Raw genomic sequence first — 22,060 nt, forward strand, 5'->3', positions numbered from 1 at the left:
GAGGACAGTGATCAATTGTTCTCCACATCCACTGAAGGTAGACAAGATGTAATGGGCTTAATCTTCAGCAAGGGAGATTTAGGTTAGATATTAGGAAAAGCTTTCTAACTCTAAGGGTAGTTAAGCTCTGGAATAGGCTCCCAAGGGAGGTCATGGAGTCCCCATCATTGGAAGCATTTAAAAACAAGTTGGACACACACGTGTCAGGGATGGTCTAGGTTTACTTGGTCCTGCCACAGGGAAGTCCCTTCCAGCCCCACATTTCTGTGATTCTCTATTGGTTTGAAATCCATATGAAGTGGTACAACCTCCTATTATGGACCAGTTACACACCTTTATACCAGCGTAGTCATCAATACAAAGACTGCAAGGGCAGAAGGGACCATTAGATCTTTGATTCTGAACTCCTGTATAACACAGGTCAGTGTATTTCACCTGCTTACTCCATACTGAGCCCAATAACTTGTGTTGGCCAACATCTTTTAACTGCATCCAAAAAATGGTCTTAGCAATTTAACGATATCAGTGAATCACCCTCCAACTGAAATTTTTAAATCGGTACAAAAGACTCAGTAGACCCAGCCTTAAAGCCACAGCTAGAAGTGCATTTGAAAATGGCATTTCTCCCCTCAGTGGCATCTCTCCTCCTCCCTCGAGCAAGGACTCTGGGTGATACTTTGCAACACTGTTTTCTGTCTGGGAAGCAGTTCGAGACTACATTGAAAGGAGCAGAGCAGAATCTGGGCCTGTAATTACCCAAGTACTACACTACGTTAATTCACTGGATCTGCCTGAAATAATGCACAGTGCAGGTCCACGGAAAAAGTGAAACGCAGACAGTCAAGGGAAATCTGTGAATGCCTTACGTGAAGCAGCGCCTTGGAGCCAAAGCAAGGGTAGACTTTGCACAGCCATCGTCATTTTCAGAACATAATTGAAACCAAACCCCCTCGTCTCCTTCCCTCAGCACGTTACAGTGTAACTGACAGGGCGAGGGGAATTATTCAAAGTTGAACACTGGCGTTTTGTCCCTGTTGTGCCTCAGGTATGGCAGCACACCTGGTGGATGACATCTTGCACTCGGTCAGGACTCCCTCCCACACCTGGCATCATGAAGCAAGCTAAGGACAGGGTAACCCTTTCCTTCCGGTTACATAACTGGCGCATGGCTAGTTCGCTTGTTATCAGTTCTTGAGGCGAGGCAATATAGTTTTTGTGGATTTTTCACTCCCCTGATCAATGTCGTTAAGCCCACCTAATTTTCTAGTGTAGATCTGCCCTTAGTTTCCCCATCTGCATCATTAGGATAAAACTCTGTTAGGAGCTTTGATAGCTATAAACGTGCAAGTGTTAAGCATTATTTGTGTATTGGCGCAGGGGGGAGGAAGGGCAGCAGACATCACGGGGGGGGGGAGGATTGCAAAGAGTCTGGAAGGTGAAGGCAAGTAGTTTTCATGTGACACACAGAGCAAGGGGAAGTGAATGGAGCAGTGCAGCAGAAGAGAAAGATGGTTTATGTGGCAGCACTTAGGACACACTGTGTGGGAGCAAGATGAGAAACAGGGAGACCAAAGAGATCAATGCATGTAAGGAGAGTCTCAGCAATGGGGCTGCCCAGGAAAGGGCAGAATCAAAGATGCAAGGGTGAATCCTGAGCAGGGAGATAAAGGAAGAGTACAAACTCCTTGGGTCCCAGGATCTTATTCCTCTGTCAATCCCTTCTCCAAAAAAAAATAAAATAAAATAAAAATCTCTATTTGTGGCACTTATATGGCCCCCATTTCCATAGTATCTGGGCACCTCCCAATCTAATATATTTATTATATTACAGATGGGGCTTGTAGCACCGTCTCTGGTTAAGGATGCCAATCTCTTCCTATTGTAAGACTCTCTTTTCAGTTGCTAATAACTTTAACCAAGCTGTAACCCTCTGGGCTGAAGTTTTCAACACTGGGTGTCAGCCTCAGTCTGAATAGTTTGGGGGGAAATTTCAGCCCAAATGGTTTGGCTCTTTCTGAGAACAAAGCTAGAGAAAAAACACAGTATTTTGCCCATGTTAAAAAATTCTGCACAAGCAACCTAAATGCTGGCATTTCCTAACATTTGAGTGTATTGACTTTGCAACCCCAATAACGTTCTTTTAATGCAGGCTTTTTGAGTGTAATAGTCGCTGTGTATTAGGGAAGTGCTAGGACTCAGACACGAAAGACTTGTCTACACTGCAACTGGGAGCAAGCCTCCTAGACTGGGGTAGCCAGGCTTGTGCTAGCAGGCTAAAAATAGCAGCGTGCAAGTTGCAGCCCAAGTGGAGGCTCGGCCTAGCCACTCAGACTCAGACCGAGCTGGCCCGAGCTTCTGCCAGAGCCACAATGTGCAAACCACTATTTTTAGTGCACTGGCTGAAGCCTGCTAGCACTAGACTGTCTCCCCAGGCTGGGAGGCTCGTTCCCAGCTGCAGTGCAGGTATAGCCCAAGTGACTTCCCAATGTCAGTATCAGCAGACTAAGGACTTGCCCCAAGATCTGCCAAGTCCCAGGCTAGTACCCTAACACTGGACCATCCTTCCTCCCTAGGCTTCTTGCACCTTCCTATCTCCCCACTCCTGGGAGCATTTAAAGAGGGATTCCACTCCCCACCAGCGTCGAAAATGAGGGTGTATCTACACTGCAATTAGATACCTGCAGTCTGGCCCATGCCAGCTGACTCAGGCTAAGGGTCAAAGGGCTTTTTAATTGCACGGTAGATATCCGGGATCAGGCTGCAGCCTGGGCTCTGGGACCCGCCTACCTCATAGGGTCTTAGACCCTGGGCTTCAGCCCGAGTGTCTACACTGCAATTAAACAGCCCCTTAGCCTGAGCCCCGCGAGCCCATGTCAGCTGGCACGGACCAACTAGGGGGTTTTAATTGCAGCATAGACATACCCTAAGTGTCCCTGCCCTCCTGCTCCCAGCCACTCAGTATTCCCTGCCTGTTTTTCCCAGCCCCTCATTTGAACTCTCCCACTCGGTGCCCTGAATAGATGGAAGAGGCAAGAGCTGGGGATGAGAGAGAGACAGGGCATAGCAGATGCACCGACCAGGGGAAAGAAGGGCTAGTTTGGAGCCACTGCAAGCAACAGCCCTGCTGCTGGCTGGATGCAGGCCCTCACCCACCACAGTGGCCTTCCCAAAACACTACAGGCGAGACATAGGTGAGAACTGGTCCGTTTCCTGCACAGCACCCACAACGCACAGCTAAAAGCTGGCCCAGGCAACAGATAAAAACAAGTCTGTTCCTGGCCTTTGTGTGTGTCACAGAAGGGGTGGAATATCCCGTGCTTTCCTTATTCACCCACATTCACAAGTTATCTGGTCTGAGCTATCAGCAAAAGCCCGGCAAAAACATTCGACGGGGTTCAGCTACCAGGCAGTTTGTAACGGAGTTGTTCTAGAGAAAAATAAAACGTTATCACAGTTACTGTTGCCCCAATGCAATTAGTCATACCTAATAGAGAGATATGAACCTTCTCAGGGCACAGCCGGCTGCGCGGCATCGTCAACAGATGAAGTCAAAAGGAAAACATCCCTGCTATCAATAACCAGCTTGAAAGCTGAACCACAAAACCTCGAAACACCCCCAAAACCGTAGGAAGCACTCTCCTCCCTGAAGGAGATAGCAGTACTGCTTATAAAGGGCTTTATGTAATCGGCCTGTTCTGAGGAAAACATGTTACTGCTTCCAATATGACTGGAGTTTGGCACTGGTTAAGTGACATCCTTCCCTCATTCTCTCTCTCGGTTTAACAACCCTTCTCCATCCTGCATGAGTGGTGCTGAGGGTCACGCAGAAGAAAGGATCATAACAGAAGGAGCAGTGGCTGGAGTCCTGAATTCAATTCCCTGCTCTGACACAAACGTCCAGCATAAGCTGAGACACTCCGGGCCAGAGCCTCAAAGGTATACAGGTGCCTCACTCCCATTACAATCAATGGGAGGTAGGATCTGGGCCTCAGTTCCCTGTGTGGGTGGTCTGTGATATACAGGAAGTCAGTCTACTGGATGATCTAGTGGGCCCTTCCGGCCTTAACCGCTCTATAACATGGGAATAATGGCATTTTTCTACCTCGCAGGGGTGTTACTGTATTATCGCTGGTGAGGTGCTCGGGTACTATAGTAACAGGGGAAGTACGGAACTGCTCCAGGTTTCCCTCCTGTACGTACCAGTCAAATGCATTGACTGAGCAGCGCTGGGGGGAACTTGGCTAAACAGAGGCTATTTTTCCACGAGGCAGCACCTTCACTAGAGAGACACTGAGCTGACTAATGTGAATCTGACTATAAACCAGAGGCCATTTACAAAAACTCTTACACTGCTCTCCCTGGTAACAAAGTTACAGGTGAGCAATGTAATGATCATTGAACCCTCTATGTAAATAGCTGGGTGCTGCCATTGTCTTCTTGACTCCTGCTGTTCCCAGGCCCCATGGTCTTTCCCTCTGCCATGGACCAGATTGGAGAAGTTAAGGCTGCAGATGTAACCTCAGAGAATTATCACAGGACAGTTCCCTGCTCTGTCCCGGCCCCACCCACAGCCAGGAAGGCTAGAAAGGGCATGTCCCCTGCCTTTCCCACCCCTGCTGCTCGTGGGAGTGGGAGAAGGAATCTGCCCCATGAGGCAGAAGCTTCAGATGATCAGGTATCAAACTGAGGATCCGGAAACAGGAAAGAGCCATCAACCAACCAAAAGCCCACCGGCATTTTCACATCATGCACCACTTCAGTCTGGTACACCACCGCGGGGAGGGGAGGTAGTCAGGGGTGGGGGGGGGGGGTGCGTGCAGCCAGTGCTCTACCATCCTCCTTTCCAGAACAGTGCGCCACTCTCTCTGCTGCGTTACAGCAAGCTGTGTTTGAGAACCATTTCTGCCCCGTAAAACACAAAGCAAACACAGGACTGTTGTTGAAACAGCCTGACCACACATCCCTAATGCACAAACATAGAGCCGGGGGTTAACCTTCCCTTTTCAGCCAGTGGGCAAGTTAGCCTTGGCTGAGTCAGTGCATTCATTTATTATTACGATTATTACAAAGTAGCAATCTGATTTCTAAAATGGTCAATCAGCTGCCCAGGTGCAGAGAATAAACACAGCTTCCTTCCCTCCCTCCCCCATGTCGATCACATTCTAGCAAGACACCGGGTTTTACTGTACATCTGGTAAGAACGGAATAAGACCATGGAGGGTTTTTCCAGTTCACCGAATATATTTAACGATTTTCCAATGCAAATTTGTTGCAGTGGATCCAGCTCCCTACAGTTCTCTCTCTTAGATGTGCAGCTGTGTTAAGGGTTCATCACAAACCACAAATCTGTGGCTGGGTTCTTGGATAGTTCAGCCACACATAAGGTATCTAAGTTAAGCTGATAACAGGGCTGTCCAAAGTACCCTGCCAACCAGCTGGGGCTGTTCATCATTCAGGCAAGGAGAAAGTTCATGGGAGCATTGCACCCTTTTCATGATTAAAAAATAGACAATTTCATTTACTATTCAATACATTTCTATACAACACCTAAACTGATCACAGGAAGGCCAGCCGGACTTCGGCCACAAATTAGCAAAACACTTAGGCATGTACTTAAGTGCTTTGCTGAATGGTCTTAAAAATAATCCTTAGCACTTATCTTGACATTCACTTTAGAAACACCGTCACCACCCTTGTCAAGCAGACAGGGAAGCATTATCCCATTTTACAGAGGGGGAAACAGACAGAGGGGTAAAGTAACTTACCCAAGGTCACTGTGGGTAGCAGTGTCAGAACCAGATTTAAGGTGCATCTACACTGCAGCCAGGAGTGTGATTTGCAGCCAGTGTAGACGTATCAGCACTAGCTTAAATCCAACTAGCTCACTAACAGCAGCAGTAAGGGTTTCAGCATGGGCAGCACAAGTGAATAAGTACCATAGGGCTCAAGTGGGCTTCTCTAGCCCATGCAGCTACATCCTCACTGCTATTATTAGCGAGCAAGTTACAGTACAACTACTGCAGCACATCTACACAACTTGCATTCACACCCTGAGCTGCTATGTAGAAATTAAATTCTCTTAAAGCTCAGGAGATCCAGGCTCCCAGGCCTGTGCTCAGACCTCATCTTGGATCCGCTTTCTATTTACTCTATTGTGAAGTGGAGCTCTGTATGCCTCACCTCCTACATCCTATGCAAATGCGACGCTTTCCTGTTTAAAGGAAAGAATGGAAGTGGCAGAGCTTCGCACAGCCGAGAACCCACAAGGGGATATCAGTCAGACAACACCTAGGAAGTCATACAGTCATCTCACGAAATAGCAAGGTGGGGTGCAGAGGTTTAAAGAGGGGACTGAGGCTGTGTCTACAGTACAAGTGCTGCAGCTAAGCGACGGTAGCATAGACACTTGTGATGGCGACAGAAGAGGTTTTTCTGTTGCTGTAGTAAATCCACCTCCTCAACAGGCAGTAGCTAGGTGGACGGAAAAATTCTTCCATCAAACCATCAGTGTCTATACCGAGGATTAGGTCGCTTAACTACATCTCTAGGCGACCTAGTTAGGTGGACCAAAGTTGAAAGTGTAGACAAGCCTGTGGCTTTGCTGTCACTGCAAGGAAAGGTGTATTTTTCACATCAAGCTAGCTCTCTCATTGTAAAGTCCTCGGGGAGACAAGGCGCTGTAGTTTTGATCTAAATGTAGCTAGTCCAGGTCAACCCTTTCCCCTCTGCCTGGGGTTTTTCTTCCTGCACTGCTTGGCAGAGATGTTTGATCTTCTCCAGGGTATTTTGCTGCATCACTGTTCAGTGATTTAGGTTTCTGACATAAAGGATGGAGTGCGAGGGGAAGGAATTTGGACCTGTGATTAGAGCAAAGAGTTAGGAGTCAGGGCTCCCGCATGCGATTCATTAATCTGCTGCTGGCTCATTGTGAAACACTGGACCAGTGATTTAACCCTTTGTGGGAGTCAGTTTGCCTGTTTTTAATATTGGGCATCATATTTCTCTCACAGGGATTTTGTGAGGTTTAATGTCTGCCCAAGTGCTCTTAGGTCATCAGAAGAAAGCTACAAGGGGATAGTTGTAAACAAAACAGCACAAGAGAAACAGAAGGGCAGGCTGGTGGAGACAACAATATGACTATTTTTGGTAACGTTTCTGCTGTTTTGATTCCTTTCTAAACCAATGTCAACAAAACCCAAATCTCCTACTCTGGTACGCTGTGGATAGTTATGATTAGTATCACAGTACCACCCAACTGAGATCAGGTCTCACTCTCTTAGGCACCATACCTCCCAGATATTGCAAGAGAGAGCCTCTGTCCCAAAGAGCGCACAATCTAAACAGATGAGACCAATAAAAGGGAAAACAGAGGCACAGAGAGAGGAAGTAACTTGCTAAGAGCAAGTCAGTGGCAGAGCTGGTATTGAACCCATCGCTCTTGGGTCCCATCCCAGAGCCCCACCCACTGGATCATGCTATACAGGTGGATAGTTCCAAGGTATTTAATCTCTCAGTCAAACCTAAGACACACTTATGCATATATGCATACACAATACACAAAACAAGAGAGGGTGTGCATAGTATATATATACACATACACACACACTATACAAACACATTAAAAGAATTAAAAGCTGGTTAGCTGACAGGTCTCAAAATGCAATTGTAAATGGAGAATCATCATCTGGCAGGTGTTCCCAGTCAGCCCTGCGGGGATCAGTTCTTGGCCCTACCCTATTTAGTATTTTTACAAATGACCTGGAAGAAAACATAAAAGCACCATTGAGAGAATTTGCAGATGACAAAAAAAAAACAGGGGCGTGGTAAATAACGAAGAAGACAGGTCACAGATGCAGAACGACCTGGATCACTTGGTAAACTGAGCGCAAGCAAACAATATGCATTTTAATATAGCTAAATAAGAATGTAGCCTATACTTACACAAGGGGGTTGGGAGGTTCTCTATCCTGGGAAGCAGAGGCTCTGAAAAAGATTTGGGGGTCGTGGTGGATAATCAGCCGAACACAACCTCCCAGGGCAACACAGTGACCAAAAGAGCTAATATGATCCTTGAATGCATAAACAAGGAATCTTGAGTAGGAATAGAGAGGTTATTTTACCTCTGAATTTAGCACTGGTGTGATCACTACTGGAATACTGTGTCCGGTTCTGGTGTCCACAAGTCAAGAAAGATGTTGGTAAATTGAAAAGGGTTCAGAGAAGAGCCACAAGAATGATTAAAGGATTAGGAAACATGCCTTATTAGTTATAGACTCAAGGAGCACAATCTATTTAACTTAACAAAGAGAAAGTTACAGTCTAGGAGTACTACCATGGGAAACACATATTTAGTAATGGGCTCTTCAATCTTGCAGAGAAAGGTATAACACGATCAAATGGCTGGAGGTTGAAGCGCAATAAAAATGTATGCCTTATTTCCAGTCTGAATTTAACAGTGAGTAATTAACCATTGCAACAACTTACCAAGGATTGTGGTAGATTCTCCATCACTGACAATTTTAAATCAAGGTTGGGAGGTTTTTTCTAAAAAGATTTGCTCTAGGAATCATTCTGGGGAAGTTGTAGGGCCTGTGTTAGACAGAAGGTCAGACTGGATAATCACAAAGGTCCCTTCAGGCCTTTGAATCTATAGGTTGCCATAGCATTTTTGTTGGGTGTCTAAAACAGCCCTACCATCTGCATTGCAGTTCGTGGGTCTATTACTATAGAATACGGCAGTAGTTAAATTTAAAACAACAACAACAGTGGAATAGCAGGGAGAGAGAGAGAGAGGAAGCAAGTCACAGCCAGAGAGTCAGTGCACAGCCAGTCAATACATAGAGTACGAGCTCTTTCTCAATACAATCCGACTCTTACAGGCAGAGCACATGTACACACACCTGCACACAGACCTGTGTATCTGTGCAAGGTCCCAGTTGATTGTGGGTCTCCAATCTAGCCATATTTTATCCAAGGAGAAATGCCTCTTAGGAAGGGATTAAAAGCTTCCCAAATGTTACCAGGTGGGGAGGATGAACCACAGTTTAGTGTCATTGCGAGAAGAGCATTAAACAGCTATCCCTTCAGATCTGATAAAAGTAGGTCAATCTTTCTGCTTTGCTGAGTCTCTTGGCAGATCGGTGCAGCACACCACTGCCACTCACAACTTATTATTTGTGCTTTGTGGCAGACACATCGTTCAAAAGTTAATGAATTCAATACAGCTAATTAAATCAACCTTGGCACCCATTCAAAAGGCATCTTGCTTTTTTTATTCCCTCTCTCTTGGCTGCTGGGTGATGTGAGAGAGGAAACTGGAAGGGGTTGCTAAGAGAGCTGGGAGTGGGGGGAGGTTGTTTTTCATCTCTCGTTTATTTCCATGTCGGATTCCCATCATCACACAGATGCTTGTCTTTCTTGCAGGAATGTGACAAGCCCACCTGGCCTCCCTGTTTATATTCCATCAGCACCCAGCAACAAAATGACCTTTTCTGCCTACTTGTGGGCTTTGAAAACCGAGTGCAATATGAGTCAAGGATCCCTTCATGACATCTGCCATTCTCAATGAGTAATTGGAGGGGATGTGTTTGTAAACAGCATCCCTCCCAGCTCCTTCTCCCCCTTGCATCCTTATGCTGTATGTAGACAGCCTACGCTGCATCCTTCAGCTGTTCATTATTGCTGGGCACGATCAGGGCATTAGCATGATCCTGAAAGCATTGAAACACACGCCTAACTTTAAGCACTGGCAGAGTCCCACTAACTTCACTGGCATTACCCAGGTGCTTACAGTAACGCATGTGCTTAAGCCCCTTGCTGAACTAGGGCCAAGGGACTGCCTCTCCCATTCCCAGCTCAGGAGTTTGTCCTAGGCAGGTCACTTTCATGGTCTGTTCCTGGAGTGAATCTCTGTATGGCTAGTGGCAGGGAATTCTTGACAGAGGGCCTGATTCCTGTATTGGTCCCCTATTCTATAATGCACTATCGAGGCTTATAACCCCTGGAGCAGACTGGGTTCCCAGAACAGGATTGTGTCGGCTACCTGTGTGGTCTTATGGGCATGGTTAACTGATCCATCGTGACTTCCAGCTGTGAAAGAGGTGCATCATCCCCATTGTACAGACAAGGTAACTGAGCCTCAGGCAAACTCTGGGATGTGCCCAAGGTCACATCTATAGTCTGTAGCACAGCAGGGGAAGAGAACCCAGATCTTCTGACTCCCAGGCCCATGCTTTAACTACAAGACCACCCATGACCTCCAACCAGAGTTTTCATCATTCACTGTTTTACGAGATTATTTTTATTATATTTTGATGGCAGACATGGTGGGGAGGGGTTGGGGAGGGAACTGTTCATCTGGAATGAACACAAGAGAAGATCCATCTTTGTTTGTAATGAGTCATACAGAATTAGAGCGCCTCTGCCCAGACCCCCTGGCTCTTCCACACTGCATTGTGGAAGGGCTGTTCACTACTGCTGTGGCTCTCTGGACTAGAGGAGCTGCCTGGACCTTAGTCCCAATCTCCAGTTTTGTTCACTGTTAAGATCTGGTTCTGAAAGTCCCAATTATATTTGTCTCAGCTTCAGGACACTGTTCCTTCTCCTGCCTTTTGCTCAGACTGAAGAGTTCCCTTCTTCCATTTATACCAGCAATTGAAGGTTATGTTCCTGCGAGGTTTGGTTTTCCTACGCTATAACCCAAATCCTACACATCTTCCCCCAGACTCCCACTTAGAGCAGCAGGAGTTTTGAGTAAGGACAATAGGATAGGCCCAGCAGCATGCACGTCGGCATGTCCCATCCTCCAATCCTTGTATCAGTTCTGTTGTCCTTTTCCTATCCTCTAGTTCTTCTATATCCTGCCTGAGCTGGGGAACCAGAACTGCCCAGCAATTCCAGATGTTGTTGGATTAAGTTATGTGTTCAACACTATTTCCTCTATAGTTTTACTTGCAAGTTCATCTGAGGACAGCACTGGTTTTATAGACTTGCTGGCACTGCACATAGCAAACAACTGATGAGTTGGCAATCTGCCACCATCTCTAAATTGTCCTTGGACCCTCCGATTCTAAGAGGGTTGTTTGCCTTTTTTTGTACCTGTGCTCTATTTCCTCTCCTTTGACCCAAATCCTCTGAAATGAGTCACACAAGGTAAAAATAAAGGTGTGTAACTTCTTTATTGTCCTAAACCTGATGTACCACATGCTGATAAACTGCAAACTGCTGCTTTGTCCAACAGTAGAAGTGGGTGCATTTCAATAGCGGTTGAGGGGATTCCTGTTTAGTACAGCATTGTAGCTGAAGGAGTAGATGCTACAGTTAAGGCTGGGAAGGGCATTCATTCTAAACCTCTTGAACATATCTTTCTTAGAAATATGAAAGTAGTTTGTGAAGTGCTTTGAAATCCTTCAGGATGAAGGGCACTGAATGTAACATAATGTACCTTTCTCCCCCACAGTGGATGTGCTAAGGCTCTATTCTTTAATGCAGACACACTTTCACTGCTTTCAGCATCATGACTTACAGCAGTAAATGAAAAGAAACAGCATTGCATGAATGTGCAACATGGCTTCTTGTTGTATCTTTCTTTTATTCTGCTTGAGTCAGGCACTACCTCTGGCCACTCTCAGGGAGAGCAGTGCATAAGGGATCACAATGCACAGGGAAAGAAACATGAATGAAAACAGGATACATGTACAGGGCCAGAGCTTCTGCTGGTGTCAATCAGCAGAACGCCACTGACACCAGCTTAGAGTGAGAGAACAAAATTGACATTTCCTGCACTACCATTGAGAATTTATCATTACTATTTGTCATACATAGCTGCAACTGAGATCCCAGCCCCCCTGTGCTAGGCACTGCACAAACACAGTGAGACGTGAAGAGCTTACAAGACAGACGAGGCATGAGAAAGGAGGTGTTAGCCACAATTTACAAATTCTCAGGTGTCACTGTACTGCTGCATTTAGTGTTGAGACAGGCTGTAGATACAGAGGTGTGGGGCACCTGCTTTGGGGGCAGGTGGGCCTTTTAGGACACAGAAGGAGGCAGCTAGTCATTTGGGTAATTGCCACCCAGGTTCAGTTGAGGCTTCTAGCACTAGGGAGGAAGACTGAGTCTCTTCTTGCCCTCCCCAACCTGGACTGAGTTGGTAGGGTTGAAATTATGGGATGAGGCTTGAAACTCCTAGTTATCCGAACCATGCACTCTTGATCACAACCATCCCCCTCTATCGCAGCCCAAGGAACTACCACCAGCTTCACCATATTTTGTGTACATTTCTGCTGAGAAAATCAGCTGTGAAACAGTTAAAGCACCTGGACCCCTGCTACGCTCCAGGGTGATCATCATGAATGCTGTAGCAGTTCCCATCCCTGGAACCTTTGGTGTCAGGCTGTCCGTTTGCATGCTCAGAAAGACAATCCTGCATCAGTTGACGTTTGGTTCACATTTGAGAGGCTCTCTCCACAATCTCCTGGTGTAAACAAGGCAAAAAAACTTTTGATGCAAACCAACCTCTGTGTGTTTGGGGTTCTGTGGCATCCGTGCACGCAAGCAATTTAAGAAACTTTATAGATAGCTAATTGCATCTCCTCTCATGGCTGTGAGGATAGGTGGCATCATACAGGAGCGGAGCTGCTTCTCCTGTGCAACCTTTGACAATGTTCTACTGGCAGAGGAAGGATTAGAATCCAGAGGACCATAGTCCCACGGTCCTGTGTTCCAACCCTTACTCCTGGGGGCATTCTGAGATCAAACTTAAAAATTCGGCACTAAAAAATTCTGTGCACAATATTTTAAACTTCTGCAAATTTTATTTGTCAAACTAAAACTACATAATCACACCAGTTTCAATAATTTTGGTAATTTATTTCAAAATACAGACACACAAAAATTCCCCCAGGAGTAGAGAGTTAAAGAAACCCTTATGACAACCCAGTTCCTGTTTCTCTGCCCCCTCCCTGGCCCCAGAGCCCAGCCACCCACAACCCCTTCCCCACCAAAGCCCAGCCGTGGGGCCCCCTGGTCCGGACTCCAGCACTGCCTCCCCCCAGAGCCCAGGAGCACCCCCCCCAGCCCAGATACCTGCACCCTCTCCCCCGGAGCCCAGCCGCAGGTGCCTCCCTTGCCCAGATACCCGCATCCCCTCCCCCCCCAGAGCCCAGACACCTGCCCCATCTCCCCCCCAGCCCACATACCCATCCCCCTAGCCCCCAGCTGAGGTGCCCCACTCCCACCCCCCAAGCCCAGGGATCCGGAGGAGAAACAGCCTAATGCTTGGTCCCAGGCTTGCATGGAGTTTCCTGCGCATCACCGTCTCCTTCCTTCAGGACATGCTGGGAACTGCAGCTGCCAGGAACCCTCTAGCTCCCTCCCCCTCCCCACGGCAGTGTCTTCTATGTGTGAGCTGGGCTCTGCTGGGTCCAGAAGCCCCCTAATGGTAGCCATTTCTGTGGGGGGAAAAGGAAATTCTGCGAACACAACGTTAATTTCTGCAAAATTCTGCATTGTGCAGTGGCGCTGAATTCCCCCAGGAGTGAACCCCCTTGTTTATGCCAGATGTAGCATGGCAACACCTGATCGGAGAAAGGATGTTCTTGTGGTTGAGATGGTATTACGGTTGGACTGGAATCTGGGTACAATTATGGGCTCTGTCAGAGACGTCATGCATGGCCTTGGGCAAGACATTTAACTTCTCCATGCTTTGGATCTCCATCTGTAAAATGGGGATACTATTATTACCTGGCCTCACAGGAGTATCAGGGAGATAAATGAGTTTATGTTTGTGAAGTACTCAGATATTACATTGATAAGCACCCCAGGAAAGTCTATGAGCAATAAAATCATTGGCCCAGGATCAATGCTTAGAAAAAATTAGCACTATCACATCCCCAGCCTAACAGAAAGTCATATCAGCGCTTAATCACTGGCTACGTCTACAACGCAATAAAAAAACAGTGGCATCAAGTCTCAGAGCCCGAGTCAGCTGGCTCGGGCTTCAGGGCTAAATATTGCAGTATAGACATTCAGGCTTGGGCTACGCTCCGAGACTGTCCCCTCACGGAGTCTCAGAGCTTGGGCTCCAGTCCAAGCACGAACATCTACTCTGTAGTTTTATAACTCTGCCAGCCCGAGTCAGAGACAGCTGCAGCCGTGCCGTGCATCTTTTATTACAGTGTAGACGTACTCACCGTCTCACTTTTTGTTCCCCTCTTCCATTCTGATATAATCCTAGCAGCTGCTCTTGTGTCCTTAGAGCCGGGTCTACACTTTCACGTGAGTAACAGTTGTGACAATGGTTTCTGGTTCTGGAGCTTCTCAAGATAGCAGCCTCTGAAAACATATTAAAAGGGGGTGGAGGGAGGGAATCCAGCCAGTAATCAGGACTAGGATTTTAAGTATCTCCTGACCTGCCAGAGCTAGAAATAACTGTTGTGTAGCACTAGAAAACTAAGACTCCCATGCCATTTGGCGTTTGCTCCCACCCCTGGCAGATCACAATATATTGAATTCGAACTATCATTGGGAACGTCTATCTACAGGTGATTTTTGGCACCGGTTCTGGACTGAATGTAGCAAGTTCAGGACCTTGGACACGTGTGATTTTCATGCCAAATCGCTGCCTATGCCAAGCAGGCTTTACTTCATCATAACCACTCAGCATACAATCCTCCCTACTAATCAACTCAGCCCTTTCAAAGTGGCAGACGACATCCAGGACATTTAAGTGCCTCCCCTCGCCCTTGTTCAAGGTAAGTCTACAAACTGCTGCAATGTTTATGGCAGGATTCTCCTTCCCGGTTGGACGAGACACTGCTCAGACTACGGTGGCTAGTGAAGAATCCCCTTGTATAGAGGGACCCTTTGATACTATAAAGCGGACTCAGAGCTAGGCCCTGCCCCAGCCATACCTCCCACCTACAATATAGGGGGCATCTCAGAGGAGGGAGAGGGGGTGCTGGGGATAGGAGGGGCTAGAGAGGGGGTGTGGTTGAGTGGAATTCCCTATTCTGGAATATGCTCCTCTAAAGAAATAAAGTCACCAGCAGTTCCAGTGCCAATGCTGGCTGTCCCAGTTTTGCATCTCTATTCTGTCCCACTAGCCAGTGCTAGCTAGCTAAGCCAACAGCCCAGAGCCAGCACAGGCAGAAGCGACAGATGATCAGTGCCCAGCATCCAGGAGTGCTCCCTCCATGCTGCCTGACAGCAGTTTGGAAATGGCCCTGGCTCACTAAAAGCCGATGAATTTTGGGATGCCAGAAAAGGAATCATGGGAGTTCGTTAATATGAGCCCCAGAATTCCACTGGCTTCCCACAGGTGTCATCACTATGGCCAGGAGAAAAATCCCAGAATGCTTAGAGCCTGGCAGCGGAATACTGCACCATGGGGTATCTGCCCAGAATGCTGTGCAGTTATTTATATAAAGCACGGAGCTGTGTGGACACAATGATTCACAAGGGAAGTAAGCTGGGACAGTTTAATCAAAGTGGCGTGGACACAATGTTTCGCTATAGCTAAATCTATATCATCAGAGCAGAAAAACCTACATTGGAAGTATTTTCCCATGTGGACAAACCCTGAGGCACCTTTATGGCATAAATTACACCACCTCCTCAACTCTTCTAATCTATGCAGCATTAGAGAGCCACAACCAGCTCCCACACAAATTAATATGACGATCTTGTAATTTCCTGGCTATATCGATCTGGTATTGGGATTTGGGTTTCCGTGTCTAAAATTATTTGTGTATACAGAATTACTATCCATTTACTATACTCCTCCCCCCTGTTAATACATATGTATGTATGTATGTATGTATGTATGTATGTATGTGCGTTACATATATAACAGACTGTGTGCGTGCACATTCATCCATACAGCCTACATGTAACACCTGGTCGATACCTAAAAATTAGATTGACCTAGCTACGTAGCTCAGGGCTCTGAGAAAAGTCATGCCCTAAGCACCTGAGTTAGATCAACCTAACTCCCACTGTGGACATAGCTAGACTGATGGAAGAATTCTAGCTACCACCTCTCGGGGAGGTGGATTAACGACGTCAATGGGAAACCCCATCTGCCGATGTCTGCGCTAAGGTGTTACAATGGCACAGGTGCACTGCCGTAGATGTGCTGCTGTAGTACAGACCCACCAAAAACTGGGGATTAAGAGAGCTACTGCTCTCATTCTCTCTTTAGCTCAGAGCAAGTCAACTTTAACATTTACGACTATAAACTAGCCATAACACATCCTTTGGAAAAGGGAAACACAGGAAAGCTGCATGAAGCCCCCTAAGGCCCTGTCCAGAGCAGGATGAACTGGATACATTGAGTTAGACCCTTAATTCAGAATAGGGTTTGATGGCACGAAGGTAAAGATGTGAGAGCCCTGTCCACACTGCAGCTTCCAGTGGCCACGAATTACGGGTCTGAGTTTTGTCAGTAGAGAGGCTGCCTCTGGGAGCTGCTGTCTTCTGACATACTGCAAACATCTGTACAAGCCCTTGCCCCTGCTTGCTAGCTCCATATGCTGAATGCTCCCATGAGTTCTCCGAGAACAGCAAGCTGGCAGGGTCATGCTCCTTCCCCTTCATTGGTATTCCTGGCATGAGGCAGGCTTGACAGCACATCACCAGGAGTATAAAAATACACACTACGCTGCTGAAATAGTAGCAGCTCAAAGCCCATTGGCATCTTCACTCAAATATTTATAATTTTTATTAAAGCTAATGTTAAAAAATTATATAATACAGAGGTTAAGAAAAGAGTGTCTGTACATCTTCCTACAAACTACCAGCCAGGATAAGCAAGCTGCTTCCCGGGATCATTTGGTATGCACCAGGCAGAAATTGGTTTTGGTGGGGGGAGGGGTGTGTGTGTGTGTGTGTGTGTGTGAGTGTGTGTGTGTGTGTGTGTGTGTGTGTGAGTGTGTGTGTGTGTGTGTGTGTGAGAGAGAGAGAGAGAGAGAGAGAGAGAGTGAGAGAGAGAGAGAGTGTTTTTAACAGCAGGATGGGGGATCGTGCTGGGTTCTCATGGCTGGAATTAGCACCCAGATATAATGCTTTCCACTTTTCTTAGACCATTATGTCCTTAGATGATCCTTATGAAGTCTCAGTTTTCTTTCCTTATGATGGCCCCCTCTTCCCCCACCCAACTTCTCAATGTGAAATCAGAGGATGGGGAAAGAAACCGATACTGACAACCTGAAGCATAACAAAAGGAACTCTTTGCATCTCTTTCTGAGTCCACACTACAGTGCGGTACCCTTGAAAGCTCCATCGATTCTGCTACCCTCTGTGAAGCCAGCTACTAGATTGATTCAATTATAAGCAGCAGAAAATGCCTGCATTTGCATAAAGTAACTGGCCATCACTCCTCAGAAAGAGCTGCTGTATATTTTAAGTTATGGCCACATAAAAATAAAAATTACCCCCTTGAACTGGGCGCTGCTTCTCTCTCTACACGGCAGCCTGGCAAAATGCATATCGCAGCGAGCCAGGATAAAGGAATCTTTCCAGATCCTGGAAAGCGGAACACAGCAGTAGGGGAGGCTTCCACTAAACGTTCATCTTCTGACACAATGAGTAACATGGGCTCCGTTCCACAGACACTGGGAGCCAGGACTGGTTTTGAAACCAAAGTCGTGATTGCGGAAGCACCTCTGCACTGAGTCCACAGAGCTTGGGCTCCTGATTGTTGGCCGTATGCCTCCATTTAAAACAAATACTATGGTAGAGTAAAAAGAAGCCAAACACATTCCAGTGAGCTAGGGTGCTTGGGACCTTTACTGTACAATGCTAGGAGACTGTTTTTCCCTACAAAGGAGCGTATCCTAAAGCCCACATATGAAAAGTGTCTACAGGCTCTGTAATTATTATGTCATGAGCCTGGCAGAGGGTGTAATTCATCCCCATGCAGAGCACCAGAACAAAATCTATGCATCACGCAAGTGGAACTGAAGTGATTCCAGAGCCATTTTGTTACCTCTCTGCACTGGGGCAAAAATTTCACCCAGAGAGAGCAGAATGAGGAGGGGCTCTCGGGGCTTCTCTTCACTGCACACTTAACCCGAGTTCTAATTGGAGCTTTTCCCTAACCAGAGTCCTGTCCACATGCAAGTACCCTTCCCTTGAGAGGGGTGGTGCTTTAAAGCTGATGTTGGCTGACCCAGCAGGGAGCACAGGCTAGAGCTGGAGTTGGCACAACTCATCAGCTGCTAACATGACCAATCTGCAGTGTGGATGCACGCTAGTTCCATTCGAGTGCTGCTAGTCCTCCAGTGTCTTCTCACAATTCCCCATGTGCCCAGGAAGGACAGAGAAGTTCTCCCACAATTTGCTGGGAAATAATTCATGGAGGTCTCAGATTACCGCAGCACTAAGAATCATGGGATGTGCCTCCAGAAGCCCCAGCAACACACACGAGTAAGTGCAGTACCAGTGTGGACACAGCAGCTCAAGTGATATTTCACTGTGTGGCTGCCCTCACTCAAGGTACAGTTACTAAGTGGAGATCCCAGCAAAGTTAACTGGAGTTAAGACAGAGGTTAATCAGCAACATCTTGGTGTGTTAGCCTTGCTTAGTGAGATAAAGCCATGCACCATTGGTTTATTTTGGGAAGGTTCTCTAGTCTGATCTTCTGTATAACACAGGCCAGATCATCGCAATGGTCCCTTCCAGTCCTGGAATCTATGAATACTTCCTCTGTGCTTTAACAGGCACTCCTCACCTGGGGTACAACTCATTGGGTGAAATCCTGGTCCCACTGAAGTCACTGGGAGTTTTGCCATTGACCCAAATGGAGCCCAAGATTTCACCCATTGTACCTTGCGATTGGCTAAGTGGCTGAGAGCATGGTGATTTATCTTCCAACCTTCTGTCTTTGGCATGCGCCTCACCATACAAGAAAAAACTCTTCTGTAGACTGATAGGTTGCTTAAAAGCTCATCCCATGGAGAAAGTGCATTGAACATTTAAATAAAAACGGCAAAACCTTACCTCACTGCAAGCAGAGCTTGACCCCTGAAAAGGGAGACAGTCCACTAGAGACTTCACTAGTGCTATTGATTTTACAGGGAAGATGCTCAGACACTACGGCGATGGGTAGCAGGATAAAACCTCACAACAGACAGACGGAACATGAGCAGACAGATCAGACAAGACTATGCAATTTTGACCGGGGCAAGGCGCATTTCAGAGCGGGTGTCAAGGGCGTGCTCTGAGCCTGTCACTTCCCTTAATCAGACTCAACTTAAAACGGTTCCTCTACTGACTTGTCAATTTCAAAGCTTCACCCTACAGCAGTTGCTTAAAACAGACATGATTCAAATACATTTTGTATTTATGAGTTTGATCTCTCAATATACGCGGGTCGGAGCCACTGATTTAACCATTCTCTATGTGCTACGGCCCAACCAGATTTAATTACGTCTCACTTGTAGAGCACAAGAATACAACCCCCAAAGTGTTCTCCTTTGTCTATTTTGTGTGTGTTAGTTGTTTAGATTTATAACACCACAACCCCCCAAAAGGCACCTATCCTAATATCCAGGAAGCCTGACCAATACCCAAAGCAATCTCCACCAAGAACAGCAGTAACTAATTAAACCTTAGAGCAAAAGGAAAATGTTCACCACCTTCCCTAAAGGCAGCCTCAAGCAACATTCCTCTAACAAGCCCCCAAGCAAAGCGGATTCTTGCAGCATGCCCTGAAGGCTAAACTTGAACACAGCAGCCCCTCCAGGTCCCATACTTGCACACTGGATTCCGTTCCTACATGTGTTCAAGTGGTTTCTAAGACCACATCTACACAACAAACTTCTGCCAGCACAGCTGTCACTCAGAGAGGTGTGACGAGGCATGGTCCCCAGCCGGCAGAAGGCCCTAGCTGTTATGAGAAAAGGAGTACTTGTGGCACCTTAGAGACTAACAAATTTATGTTAACAAATTTGTTAGTCTCTAAGGTGCCACAAGTCCTCCTTTTCTTTTTGTGGATACAGACTAACACGGCTGCTACTCTGAAATCTAGCTGTTATGATGGCAAAACTGTGCTTTTGCCGGTATAGGTTATTTTGCGTGGAGAGGGGAGAGGAATGGGGGTGGGCTCGCTGTTGCTGGTATAAGCTATGTCCACTCTAGGAGTGTGCTTTGCCAATACAGGATACGGGAATACTTATACCAGCAAAACACTCCTACTGTAGACAAGGCCTTACAAACACCACCCAATACAATTCTCTTCCTCTCGTCCCCACGCAGAGCTTGATCTCTGTTCTGAAACATGCACAGAACTACCCACTTCTAAGATATATTAACTTCTTTCTTTATGTGGCTGAATGGAGCTTGGGGTCTCCCCATGAGAGGGCCTCAAAGAGCTTCCTTTAAAAAAAAAATATCCCTCACAGTTCTCTCTCTCAAAGAAAGCTAGAGAAGGAGAGTGAAACCAACTAAACGGCGGGTTTAGGAAAAACAGAAAGGGGAAGTGACTGAGGGGTTCCAGTGGAGGAAAGGAAGAAGCTTAAAAATTGATGAGGTTGCAAGTGAGTAATGATCTCATGTCGGCAAACACCCAAAACGGGAAGAGTCTCTGGCATGGGGAGAATGTAAGTGGAGATCAGGAGGAAGCTACGATTGCAGAGCACAGCCTCACCACACAGGGAGAAAGTGGATAGTGGGTCAGAGATTAGCGAGTGGGTTTAAGGACAGTTTTGACAATCAGGAGAGAAGTTTTCTGCAACAGATCCTGCAAAAACTCACAACAGTGTCTAGCAAGAGGATGGACAGAAATTCTATTCTGCAACTTAAAGCATCCTAAAAAGTGGAGAGTTGAGATAGCTTGTAGTCAAAGTCATTTGAACCGAAAATGGCAACTTTGTATCAATGCAGCGGCCGCCGGGAGAAGGAGAAACTGCTCTTGGTTTCCTAAGGATCTTCAAAGTCAAACACAGAAGAGACACTCAATTCACTAAGATTTACGCAACCAGCTTTTGTAAAGTAAACACCTAGCACTACAGCACCTCTGTGGTCCCGGTACCAGTAACTCTTGACTGTTTGCGTATGCACATCTTCCTCCACAACTCTCTCCCTGGTATAACAGGGGACCATCATAGTGGCTGGCACTGGGAGCTCTGCTGGTGCAGTTCTGGTATACAGCACGGGCGCCTACTTCTAGCCTCACAAATCTTTTCTCCTTTTCAGAGCCTCAGGTTAACCCGTAATAAAAATGGGGATAACAATATTTACCAGTTTTGTAAAATGCTTTGAGATCCTAGAATGAAAAGTGCTATGTATCCAGATGATTATTGGAGCCTGAGGGTGTATTTGCACCTGGCAGGAGTAGGACACTGCACCAGTTGGAGTGAAGGTGTAGGGTGAAATTCTCAAAAACATCTAAGTGACTTAGGAGCCTAAGTATCCTTCTCAAAAGGGCCTACGTGATTTAGAAAGTATGCCCACTTATGAAAAGGGGACTTAGGTGCTTTTGAAAATGTTATCCTTACCCGGTATGGCAGCCTGTAAATTCCTATAAATATACTACACAAGTCATTCAAACTGTTCTAATTGTATCAACTAGCCAGCCACTGAAACCACAGAGAAACCTTGCTAAACAAAGGGTGTCCTTGTCCACTCTCTTGATGAGCTTTTCAGAGAGAGCGAGAGAGAGCGAGCGCGAGAGCGCACGCGCACTCTGTATTGTTCTCAAAAACTTCTCAGTGCAAAGGAACATTTGAGAATTCACGAGGGTAAAAATATTTAGGAAAGTTGTTAACGTTTCTCGGAAACTTTGCGAGAGTCTATTATTTACAGGGCTGAGCGGCCGTTTGTAAAAGTCATTCGCAGTTCGCAGATTTAACCCACGGACATATTAAGTGCTCACTTACTAATAATGGCCTATGTGACTGGAAAGCCCCTTTGATCAGCCATCTCAAACTCAGAGCTGCACTGTGCACCAGGGCGATATGCCTGAGAGCCATATTTGAATAACTCTACCTCTGACAGTGCACAGGGGAAGCACCAGAATATCACTTCCGGTTGGAATCCTCCCCTCCGCAGAGAATACCC

At 46.6% G+C, this 22,060-nt stretch overlaps 1 long non-coding RNA gene across 1 annotated transcript in view; it reads right to left on the reverse strand.

Moving 5' to 3' along the window:
* The window catches only part of LOC119851052, a 68,048-nt gene that overhangs the window by 15,932 nt on the left and 30,056 nt on the right, over window positions 1–22,060 (reverse strand). The window lies entirely within an intron of this gene.

This window comes from Dermochelys coriacea, chromosome 2 (assembly GCF_009764565.3).
Source record: "Dermochelys coriacea isolate rDerCor1 chromosome 2, rDerCor1.pri.v4, whole genome shotgun sequence".
Taxonomy (NCBI): domain Eukaryota; kingdom Metazoa; phylum Chordata; order Testudines; family Dermochelyidae; genus Dermochelys; species Dermochelys coriacea.